This window comes from Oncorhynchus mykiss, chromosome 4, assembly GCF_013265735.2.
Source record: "Oncorhynchus mykiss isolate Arlee chromosome 4, USDA_OmykA_1.1, whole genome shotgun sequence".
NCBI lineage: Eukaryota > Metazoa > Chordata > Actinopteri > Salmoniformes > Salmonidae > Oncorhynchus > Oncorhynchus mykiss.
The window spans coordinates 10,021,413-10,034,164 of NC_048568.1; positions in this window are offsets into that span (position 1 = coordinate 10,021,413).

Here is a 12,752-nt window from a genome sequence, read left to right on the forward strand (position 1 = left end):
AATCAGCTGTTGAAAATAATTTAAACTGGAGATATATGGTTATTTGTCTGTAAGGCTGGTGAATAACGCCTGAAGGGAACACCTTGTCTATCAATGGCATGTGCATATTGATAGAGGGTTTGTGTGACTGTGGAGGCAGGTGAGGGGTTTGAAGAGCAGAAAAAACTGTATTTTCTCTAAAACAGGGATTCTCTAACTAATTCCTTCAATGAGGAGGAGTCATACATTTGTAAAACTTTCCCCTTTCAATAAATCATTCTCTAAAGGACCACACACATCGCAACAAATGTAGATCTGCCGTTCGTCTGCTGATTGTTTGGCACGCTGTGTTTTAGAGACCACCCGCTGAAGTTTAAAATGTAAAATCGTTTTGCGCTCGGGTTTTCAAATTACAGCCGACACTCTGCTCAGAGGTGCTAAGTACTCCCGGCCAGCAAACACTATTGGTAAACTATATATACAAAAGTTTGTGAATACCCCTTCAAGTTAGTGCGTTTGGCTAGTTCAGCCACACCCATTGCAGACAGCTGTATAAAATTGAGCACACAGCCATGCAATCCCCATAGACAAACAAGGTGAAAAATCTGTCGATGTGCCCTTGCGCAAGGCACTTAACCCTAATTTGCTCCAGGGGCGCTGTAACCACATTTCACTGCACCCATCTGGTGTATGTGACAATAAAAAAACAAACATCTTTATGAGTTTATACCAGCTATTAGCATGTCTCCAGACTGAACAGACCATCTCCTTTTAAATGAACAGAAAGCCTGTTACTATTACCAGCATAAACATTAACTATTCATGAGAGAGAGAGAGAGAGAGAGAGAGAGAGAGAGAGAGAGAGAGACAGACAGAGAGAGAGAGAGAGAGAGAGAGAGGCCATGTTTATGCCTGGTTCTAACATGCAGCCCTAAGACCATTAAAATATGCATTGTGATCTGATTGAGAGATCCTGAGTGTAGGTTATTTCCCTGACATCTGGGATCAAGGACTCATAACCCCAATCTTTAAGAACGGAGATAAATTTGACCCTAACAATTAGAGGAATTTGTGTGACCAGTAACCTGGGGAAGTTTCTCTGTAGTATTATAAATGTAAGAGTTCTAAACTTCTGAAAAGCACAATGTCTTGAGTAAAAGCCAAATTAGATTTATACCAAAACATTGCACGACTGATCATATTTACACCCTACACACACTGATAGATAAACATGTCCACCAAAATTATACCAAAATATACGCTTGCTTTATCGACTTCCAAAAAGCATTTGATTCTATTTGGCATACAGAACTGTTCTACAAAGTTATTGAAAGTGGTGTAGGGGGTAAAACATATGACATAATTTTATTGCATTGAAATTGGCAATAAAATAAAATAATTCTTTAACCAGGGGTGGGGCTTTCGCCAGGGTTGCAATCTGAGCCCGGCACTCTTCAATATTTACATCAACAAATTGGCTACTTTTCTAGAATAATTCTCAGCCCCTGGTGTTAGTCTCCACAATTCAGAGGTTTAATGCCTACTCTTTGCATATGACCTATGTCTGCTATCAGCCACAGCACATGGCCTACAGCAGAGCCTGGACCTGCTAGAGCAGTACTGCCAGACCTGGGCCCTGGCAGTAATACACAAAAATACTAAAATAATGATTTTCCAGAGAAGATCCAGATCCCAGGGAATTAGACCAAAGTTCTCAATTGGTAAAAAATATATATAGTACTGCACACACTACAATTATTTGATTTAAAAATAAGGACACCTTAATGAGGCAGTGAATGAACTGAGAGAGAAAGCACACAGGGCTTTAAAAAATTAAAAAACAAACTCAAATTGAAATACCTATTAAAATTTGGCTTAAACTAATTAAATGTGTCATTGAACCAATTGCACTTTATGGCAGCGAGGTGTGGGGTCCATGTTTATACCTGGTTCTATGCAGCCTTAATCCTGATCTTTGACACATTCTGATTTTGACAAGTTTAGTCCATTATAGACCATTAACACAAACAGGCAGTGGACTGTTGTTTTTCTGGCTGAGACTCATTCCCATTTTATCTGATTATGAAATCAAGCCATTACTTCATTTCCTGATGAAAATAGTGGTATTGAGGGAGGATCTATTGTTGGCAGGCTGGGAGGTGGTTCAAGTGCATGTCCCAAAACACACCGAATTGGCATGTTGTTATCAATGCAATCAAAGAATGCCAAAGGACCATTCAAAGACCCACCACTTTCATTTGCATGCGGGACTGAGTGTGAATACCTGTCTTCACAGTAGTTATTTAACTGTTCAATAAAACATGATGGAATACCACAATCTGGTCTTTATAGTACCTGTTTTATCTTCTCTATTTTATTTAATGAACTAAACCTGCATTGAAAATGTATGTCTTCTGATGTAGCATGCCAGACACATGCCAAACACATTTGTTGAGAACGATTTACTTATGATTCTGTAAAAAGGGAGCGGAATTTCCACAAAGCCTATTGTTTTCATAAACACGCAGCAACAGCAGCTTAGCCGCCTGGTCAGTCCGAAACCTTTCTTGATGTCACGTCTGTCGGGCCGGTGTCAAGGTTTATCAGATGGTCATGGCTTTCATCTGTGCTGCCGTCAGCATTTGGTTTCCATTTAAATATCTCAATGCCAGTTACAGTCAGTAAATTAAGGAGCTCAAACCATTCACAAGCAGGAAATGAGGGTCCAATTATGGCAACCCCAGGGAGCAGCAAACGGCCTTTAAGAACAGAAATATATAGAGACGGGAAGACTGAAAGGAGAGAAAGAAGAAGAGAAAAATAAAGCTGTCCAGTGTTTAATCTCCAAGCCGGTGAATATCCAGAAGCCAGGTAGCTTTGTGTCTGTCACTGATAAGGTCATGTCATGGTTGGACTGACCATTTATGCTGCGATAATTTGTGTCGGGGGGCTAGGGTCAGTCAGTTATATCTGGTGTATTTGTTACGGGTGTGTACGGGAGGCAAAGTCAGGTGCAGGGTAGCAGAGTAGAGTTAACAGGCGCACTTCTATTCCGGTCAATAAATAAGCACAAAATGACATCAAAGTGCCCAAAACACAGAACATGTACAAAAGTCTAGTGCGTGAACATACCCACATAACAATAAACAATTACACACAAAGAGGGGAACAGAGGACTAAATACATGCAGTGTGATAGATAATCAAAAACAGGTGTGTATGGAAACAAGACAAAAGAAATAGACATATGAAAAATGGAGCAGCGATGGCTAGAAAGCCGGTGACGTCGAACGCCGAACACCGCCCGAACAAGGAGAGGAGCCGACTTCAGTGGAAGTCGTGACAGTATTTCTCCTGTCTTATCCGGTGTTCTGTGTGAATTTAAGTATGCTCCCTCTAACTCTCTCTCTCTCTGTCTTTCGCTCTTTTCTCTGTTCTCTCGGAGGACCTGAGCCCTAGGACCATGCCTCAGGACTACCTGGACTGATGACCTCTTGCTGTCATCTGTCCACCTGGTCGTGCTGCTGCTCCAGTTTCAACTGTTCTGCCTGCGGCTATGGAACCCTGACCTGTTCACCGGACGTGCTACCTTGTCCCGGACCTGCAGTTTTCGACTCTCTCTCTCTGTCTACAGCACCTGCTGTCTCTAACTCTGAATGATCAGCTATGAAAAGCCAACTGACATTTACTCCTGCGGTGCTGACCTGTTGCACCCTCTACAACCACTGTGATTATTATCATTTGACCCTGCTGGTCATCTATTAACGTTTGAACATCTTTGCCATGTCCTATTATAATCTCCACCTGGCACAGCTAGAAGAGGACTGGCCACCCCTCTAGGTTTCATCCTAGGTTCCTGTCTTTCTATGGAGTTTTTCCTTGCCACGGTGCTTCTACATCTGCATTGCTTGCTGTTTGGGGTTTTAGGCTGGGTTTCTGTATAGCACTTTGTGACATCGGCTGATGTAAAAAGGGCTTTATAAATACATTTGATTGATTGATTGAGACTTCCTCTCAGTCTGCCAAGCAGAGAGTATATTTGAGATCGACTACATTGCAGTTGGCGAGTGCAAACTGACTGATCTACAAATCATAATGAGTAGTCATTTAGGATGTTATTTGTAGATCAGTCAGTCGGCAGTCGTTGATTGCAATGCCGCCGGAATCAAATGCATTATGTGTATGTTGACAACGGGGGGCATGGTGGTGCTAACAATCAAGGTTTCTCTGGATGGACCTCTCCAGATGTGAGTGTGTAGTGTCTGGTCCATAAAATCAAAGGGCAATTTGGTAGATTTGTGTTAAAAACGTGAGAAAGGGAGACGCTAGTGGGCTTGTAAAAGCAAATTGGCAACCATGGGGTTTAACGTTAGACAGATACCATGTTGCTTTAACATGTTACATCTTTAAGGAGAGTGTTGTTACTCGGGTGAAACACTTCAGTTCCTCTTTCTAGCCATACACTACATAACCAAAAGTATGTGGACACCTGCTCATTGAACATCTCATTCCAAAATCATGGGTTTAATATGGATTTGTTCCCATCTTTGCTGCTATAACAGCCTTCATTCTTCTAGGAAGGCTTGTTGGAACATTGCTGCCGGGACTTACTTCCATTCAGCCACGAGCATTAGTGAGGTCGGGCACTGATGTTGGGCGATTAGTCCCTGCTCACATTCGCCATTCCAATTCATCCCCAAGGTGTTCGATGGGGTTGAGGTTAGGGCTCTGTGCAGGCCAGTCAAGATCTTCCACTCCACTTCTTCCAATCTTGACAAACCATTTCTGTATGGACCTCGCTTTGTGAACAGAGGCATTATCATACTGAAACAGGAAAAAGCCTTCCCCAAACTGTTGCCACTAAGTTGGAAGCGCAGAATTGTCTAGAATGTCAATGTATGCTGTAGCTTTAAGATTTCCCTTCACTGGAACTAAGGGGACTAGCCCACACTATAAAAATCAGCCCCAGACTATTAATCCTCCTGCACCAAACTTCACGCATGGTGATCTCAGGCTTGTGTGCGGCCGCTCGGCCATGGAAACACATTTCATGAAGCTCCCGACTAACAGTTATTGTGCTGATGTTGCTTCCAGAGGCAGTTTGGAACTCGGTAGTGAGTGTTGTAACCGAGGACAGATTATTTTTACGCGCTACTACGGGCTTCAGCACTCGGCAGTTACGTTGTGTGAACTTTTATAGTCTACCACTTCAATGGCTGAGCCGTTGTTGCTCCTAGACGTTGCCACATTAACAGCACTTACTGCTCTACATGGGCAGAAATTTGCTGAACTGACATGTTGGAAAGGTGGCATCCTATGATGATGCCACGTAAAAAGTCACCAAAAGTCACCAAATAAAAAGTATTTATAAGCAAAACGAGCCCAGACTACCTTTTGTACAAACATATCAACCACAATCTTAAACTTTGGATGGACGATCTCATTGTCCCTGAAGGATGGAGGAGAACCCTGCATAAAGTGCCATAGTCATTAATTTCTCCTCAGCATAATTGAAACACACTTAGCAGTCCCCCGTTGAGGTTGCCTCCTCGATTTGCATTTGAGCGTGAGGAGCTCAAATCCTCTGCCTTCCCTTTTCGTCTGCCAACTTTTTCTTGACACATAATGGAATTGTCTCGGTTGTCTAACTGATATAATGTTGTCTAACCATGGCCTCCAGTCAGAGGTCCCGTGTCAACTGGCACCCTATTACCTATTTAGTGCACTACTTACCATAGGGCCCTGGTCAAGTAGGGAATAGGGTGCCATTTGGGATACAGTCAGAGACAAATGGGGAAAGAAGGGCTGCTTCAGGTGAGAGCTATTAAAGGATATCAGACTCCATCTTTGGCTGAGTCGCACTGAGGTGTTTGTTTGCAGCGGGAGGCAAATGTCCCTGAGTGGATCCTACTATCTCTGCCTGTGGTACTTATCTGATAACTGAATGTCCTGATGAGGTGTTGATAGAAAGCTGTGTTTGACTTGGTGGATCACTACTGTGTTCCTTCATAGCAGTTTTTCATATTAAGGGCCCTTCTTGAATTAAACTGAAAGGTGAGTATAGTGATGGATTTCACCTTTTGGGGCTATTACAGTGGTAACTGCATTAGGAGGTAGTGTTGTATGAGCTGTGCCACAAATACAAATACTGACTCTGTTCATGCTGTACCGTGAACACATCTACAATGCAGATCTGGGTTCAAATTGTATTTGAAAACTGAGCATGCCTAGCTGGTGGAATAGAACCAATGGAATATTCCCAAAAAGTACAACCCCCTCTGAAGGCAGGCTCAATCAAACATTCAAAGTATTAATATTTTTTTAAATACTATTTGAACCCAGGGCTGCTATTCTGTATTGTGGGAAAGGACCCAGACTATTTACAACAGGACAGTTGTTTATTTATTTTACCTCTAGTCAGTTAAGAACAAATTCTTTTTTTTCAAAAAAAGAGGAACAGGGGCAGCGCTTGTCAGCTCAGGGGTTTGAACTTGCAACCTTCCAGTTACTAGTCCAACGCTCTAACCACTAGGCTACCCTGCCGTCCCATTGTGATGTTACCAGCCTCACTACACCCATGTAATTCCCACATATAACTTTAATCAGGAAATGTCCCTGACATGTTTATTTGGGTTACTGACGCACTGACACAATTTCTTTATTTGTTTTATTCAACCTTCATTTCACTAGGCAAGTCAGTGAAGAACAAATTCTTATTTACAATGATGGCCTCCCACATGACCTGGGGGGTCAGATCAAATAAAAAAACTCAGATCCACCCCACTGCCTAGCCTAAAGAGCTTGCCAGCTTGTATTAAATTAGTTAACTCTGGTTCGTTCAGCCATTCCTATGGGGAAAATGAATGGGGAAAGAATGGATTTTGGGATAAATGCCAAAAATAAGGTCTGAGGTTAACATAAGCTTAGGATATCTTACGTGTTTTGTTCTATGAAATAATATGAGCCAGTTAACGTGGCCTTTATGAATATGAAGCCTTTGTGCTTTACACCCTAACCCATAAATGCTTCAAATTGCACAAAAAGTGACGTTAGCTGATGAAGATTATCTCATAAAACTAAATATATAACATCTCCTCCTGTGTTTACCACAGACATTATTTTCGGCATTTATCCAAAAACCCTATAAAAACTAAATTCGTTACCCCAAGGTGGAGTTAGTGCCTACAAAAAGACGCCATTACAAAGGCTCTCTAATTCAAAACAGAACTCCATATTAAGGTGAAACCAAAGAAATAGAATGAGTAGAACAGGTTTTGAACCTCTGACCTTCATTCTTATTCTATGGGTTAAACTATGCTGCTTGGTTTATTTGTGTTTGTCTCTTGCCTTGTGACACATTGAGTCGAGCTCCCTAGTCTTATCCACTTATAGACCAAAGCAGTTAACAGTAGCTCTAATTTGCATTGGGGTCCTATTGTTTTCCAGATATATGCTATTGCAGTAGGGAAGTCAATAGGAGTTGCATAGGAAATCAATGGGTCCATTATTCTCGACAGTTTACAGCCCCAGACTTACATCTCACTTGTGTGGGATAAATTCAGATAAAGCGGGGGATTGCAGATCACTTCTTTTATCTATTTATATCTTTATTTCCGTTTTCTCTCCTTTTCAGTGGCCGCTTTTCAAACATTTGATTTGCTTTTATCTTTAATTTCACTGGATATTTTGATTCCCATTCAGGCCTTTACAAGTGAAATACAAGGGTATTACAAGGGTATCAGGGACAGTTGAAAACATACCTATTTCCCCCAATGCAAATGGGGGAGATATTTTGGTTCATTTAGAGAGAATCTGTGAATACCCTTTCCCATGGTTTTACATTGTAAACACATTACTAGACATGTCCGCACTATTTCCTTTCTCGTAAACTTATTTACAGTATACAACATTTCCACATAGGCATTGTGACCGGAGTAGAGTACTCTTTTTAGTTCAAGTTTAAACCCAGCAAACAAAAATTGGTTCTGTGAAAGTTCCCAAAACATTTGTTAGGTCAACTGTCCAGTTGTGCGGATGATTCTACAAAGTTTATTTTAGCGTGCAAAAAACATTTACATAATTTAGCAGATGCTCTTATCCAGAGCGACTTACACTAGGGAGTGCATACATTTTATACTTTTTCAAACTGGTCCCCTGTGGGAATCAAACCCACAACCCTGGCATTGCTACCACCATGCTCTAAACAGCTAAGCCACACGGAACATTAAGATGACCCTTAATATTTTCATAGCTGTTCAACAGCGTGTTTCAAAACATTATTCTTTGACCTTTCCCAGTCTCTTCCCTCTCTCTGTGGTGACTGTCAGAACAAATACTATATGTTATAGTAGTCTATAACTTCTCTGTCAGTGTAACCAACAGTTCTCTGTGGTCAGTTGGTTCACAGACAGCCACAGACACAGCTTCTCCAGCTTGTTGCAGCCAGGACAGCTGTGGCCCTGGATCCACCCACACACCACTGTTTGCCTCAGCCCTGAAAAGGGGTGACAAAAGGGTCTTAGAGTCTTTTCTAAATGTGGAGCTCTACTTCAGTCAGGCTATCAGCATGTCTCCAAAAGCACTGAATGTACCTCCAGCAGCTGTGGTTATGCTATTCATCCTATTGACTGGAGCCCAGAAGCCCACTCCTCCTTGCAGCATGAGCCTGTCTCAGACTGCGTATGTAAGCCTAGTTGCACCAAAACAGCCCTCCCACTGCTCTAGTCATGTTATAATAGGATTTCACTACTACGTCTCTCTGGGCCAACCAGGTCCTCCATTTTGAGCCTCGGTTATCTACTTATTTCTGCATTCAACCTGGCATGGCAATCTCAACAAAGCGACAAAATGATCCAGCTACTGAAAAATAAGAGTTGCTAAAAAAAAATTTTTTCAAAAATGTACAGGTGTTCTTTGTGTGGGGGAATTTATAACTATCAGCCTTATTGAGGGTTGGCAAGTCCTCCTTGCAACTGGCAATTCTAACGTCTCACTCCTGCCTTCTTCCTTCTACACATCTGAAGCTGTGCCTCTAGCTGGCCTTTACGCTTATTTTTAATGGAAAGCCTCCACGAAGAAGTCAATTTCCTGTGCTGTTTTAAAGGTGGCTGTGGGGGCCCCTGATTGGCCCCTTGTAAGCTCCTATGCATCCCAAATGGCACCCTATTCCCTATTTAGTGCAATTCTTTTGACCAAGACCCATAGGGTGCAATTTTGGGTACAGCCCTACTGTACCAACCAACCAACACACATGACACCTTGGTGCTGGCATAGTCTGATTTACAGACTATGGTCTATAAATCATCACCCACACCCTTCCAGCTGAGAATGGAAAATCAAATGGCAGGAGTTTAGTTTAGCAGGTAGGGTTGGTGTGCATTCCACCAGAAGAATATTCGCTACCTATCAGCAGCTGGAAACACTCACAGAGAACCGCAGAAGGAGAGATGGAAAGCAGAAGGAGAGATGGAAAGGAATGAGTGTGTAGTGTGCGAATTACACCAAGACATTTAGGGGGGGTCAAAAAAATGTATGGGACTAACTATGTGTGCAAGTTTTTATGGGTTTAATAATAAAGATGCAATTTTATGTTATTTTTATGTATTACCTTTTAATTTGTCATGAGTGTAACGGATGTGAAACGGCTAGCTAGTTAGCGGTGGTGCGCGCTAAATAGTGTTTCAATCGGTGACGTCACTTGCTCTGAGACCTTGAAGTAGTGGTTCCCCTTGCTCTGCAAGGGCTGTGGCTTTTGTGGAGCGATGGGTAACGATGCTTCGAAGGTGACTGTTGTTGATGTGTGCAGAGGGTCCCTGGTTCGCGCCCGGGTATGGGCGAGGGGACGGTCTAAATTTATACTGTTACATGAGCACACAAACAGTCATGATGTTTTAATCGTATTGTCAAACAAATCACTTCAAAAAGTAGGCTACCTGTGCATGTTCGTCCACTCTGTTAAATATTTTCAATGGTAAAAGGCCTGAGTGAACTATCTTCACTTATCCACCATATTTGGTGGGACTGTGCAGGCACATGGGGGAAAGATTGTTTAAACTATCACACATATAGAGCTGGGGGTGTTTGTTTCATTTGGAATAACCTTTTATTTTAACCCTATCCGTCCTGAGACCCCAGCATAAATCGACTTTTCATTTATCTTCATCTCCAGCACTTTATATTTAGCCTCACAATGAAGTGTTTTACCATTTTCTTTTCAGGACAACCAGGGCTACACGTAGAACACAAAGAAATTGGCATAAATAGTTGTATTCATGAGTTTTGCTGACAAATGTCAATAAAAAAAGAAAGTCTGCCATAGCAAAATCTGATAAATATGAAGTACAGAAATAGTCTAATGGGTTGTATCTACGGATATAAGAGAAATAGACAGTGGTAGTCTGTAGCTCAAGCACACAATGTTTTTAAAGGGGTGCCGGCGTTACGGTGGGACTCATTGAGTTAATATTTACCACTGTAGCAGTACAAATGGCATTGTAAAGAAATAGGAGAATGGCTAAATGACCATTATTTAGACACCCACCTCCCCCAAAGTTGGACTTTTGTTGGATTTCCCGTAATTCACACTGTGTGTGCATGTGCATGCTTGCGTGCATCTATAACGGATGTCACACTGCTTGCTTAGTGCATACCACTTGATGTGGCTCAAACTAAGGCTGAAACCCCGGCCCTCCGCTTTGCTAGCACACATGACCACCCTCTTACTAGTCGGCACCACCGAAAAGATAGCTAATCGGTGGTGCAAGTGGGGACACTTCAGGCTGAGTAGTAAGTTTCCCACATCCCCATTTACTAAACATGTGTGCGAGAGTGAGAGAGACTGAAGGGGGGTGGGGGGGGGGGGGGGTTGAAAGTTCCTTCTTATTCATAATCAAGATGTCATGTGACACCTAGCAAACTTAAACTAAACCAATGAGTCTCATATCATTTTCCTCCTTCTCATCGCTTGCCTTCCTTATAGAATGCACCCAGATGACCTTGCGGGGTAACAACATGACAGAGCATATTTCCCTCATGGTGACATTCCACCAGCACAGCTGAGAATCTTACATTGGCTGTGTCCCAAATGGCACCATATTCCCAGGGCCCATAGGGAACAGGGTACCATTTGGAACACATTATCAGTCGCTCACTCCGTTCCCTCTACTACATGCAACATAACGATCAGCGGCAAATATTCTGCAAACAACAGCCCTGTCTTGTCAGTGGATAACGACCAGACATACAGAAATTCTTTGAGTAGCTTCAGCCTCACTGCTGAGTTATACCATACAGTGATATAATGAACAACTAACAAGGAGGGAATATCAGGCCTGATGGGAGATGTTTAGCATGATTTAGCTAGCGGTTTGGGAAAGTAGATTCAAAAAGGGGTGTGGTATCGAGGTTGTGGTGCCCTGAATATGTACTACTTGTACAGATGTAGGATCTTAATTTGATCCCCCTGTTGTAAGAGAACTTTCCTGCAATGCAGGAAACGATGTTCGGGCACACAATATTTATTTTCCGAGGCAAGCCGAAGTCGGTGTCGGTAGCTGAAGTCGGTGATAGGTCAACATTAGGGATTCTTCAAAAAAGTATTTGTTGTCATTCAATAAGAGACGACTCGTTTTCATTCACATTTCTTCACTGAGAAATACTGCACCATCTTAGTTAGATGTAAAATTGTGTGACTAAGATCTCCTTGGCAAAAACATCAAAATGATTGACAGATTTCTCAAAACCGACTAAATTAATATTGCTGCTTTTTCTCATTTTCAAGCGAAGGTCTTTAAGGGAGTATGCGAGCACACTTGTTCGGTTCAGGCGCCAGCCGAACTGAAGCATACTGGACGCCTTAAACTACTTATGTTATAGGGGATGCTTGCGTCCCACTTGGAAAAAAACAAGGGAAAATGCAGCGCGGCAAATTCAAATAATGATATAAAATCAAACATTCATTAAATCACACATGTAAGATACTCAATTAAAGCTACACTCGTTGTGAATCCAGCCAACATATCAGATTTTAAAAAGCTTTTTGGCGAAAGCATAAGAAGCTATTATCTGATGATAGCACAATGTCAACAAAGAGGGTAGCATATTTCAACCCTGCAGGCGCTACACAAAACGCTGAAATAAAATATAAAACATGCATTACCTTTGACGAGCTTCTTTTGTTGGCACTCCAATATGTCCCATAAACATCACAATTGGTCCTTTTGTTCAATTAATTCCGTCCATATATATCCAAATGTCCATTTATTTAACGCGTTTGATCCAGAAAAAAACAGCTGCCAAAAACGCAACGTCACTACAAAACATTTCAAAAGTTGCCTATGAACTTTGCCAAAATATTTCAAAGTACTTTTGTAATACAACTTTAGGTATTTTAAAACGTTAATAATCGATCAAATTGTAGACGGGGCTATCTGTGTTCAATACAGGAAGTAAACAAACCATGCTCCTTTTTACGTCTTGCGCAACTCTCAATAGTGTAACGTTGTTCCAGGATGTGCTTCTTCTTTGTTGCACAAATTAATAACCTCAACCAAATTCCAAAGACTGGTGACATCCAGTGGAAGCGGTAGGAACTGAAAACAGGTTCCTATGAAATATCCCTTTGCAAAGACATGTCAGGGAACAGTCAGAGGCACAAAAGAAATCTGAACAGTTAGTCCTCAGGGTTTTGCCTGCTACATAAGTTCTGTTATACTCACAGACATGATTCAAACAGTTTTAGAAACTCCAGAGTGTTTTCTATCCACATCTACTAAT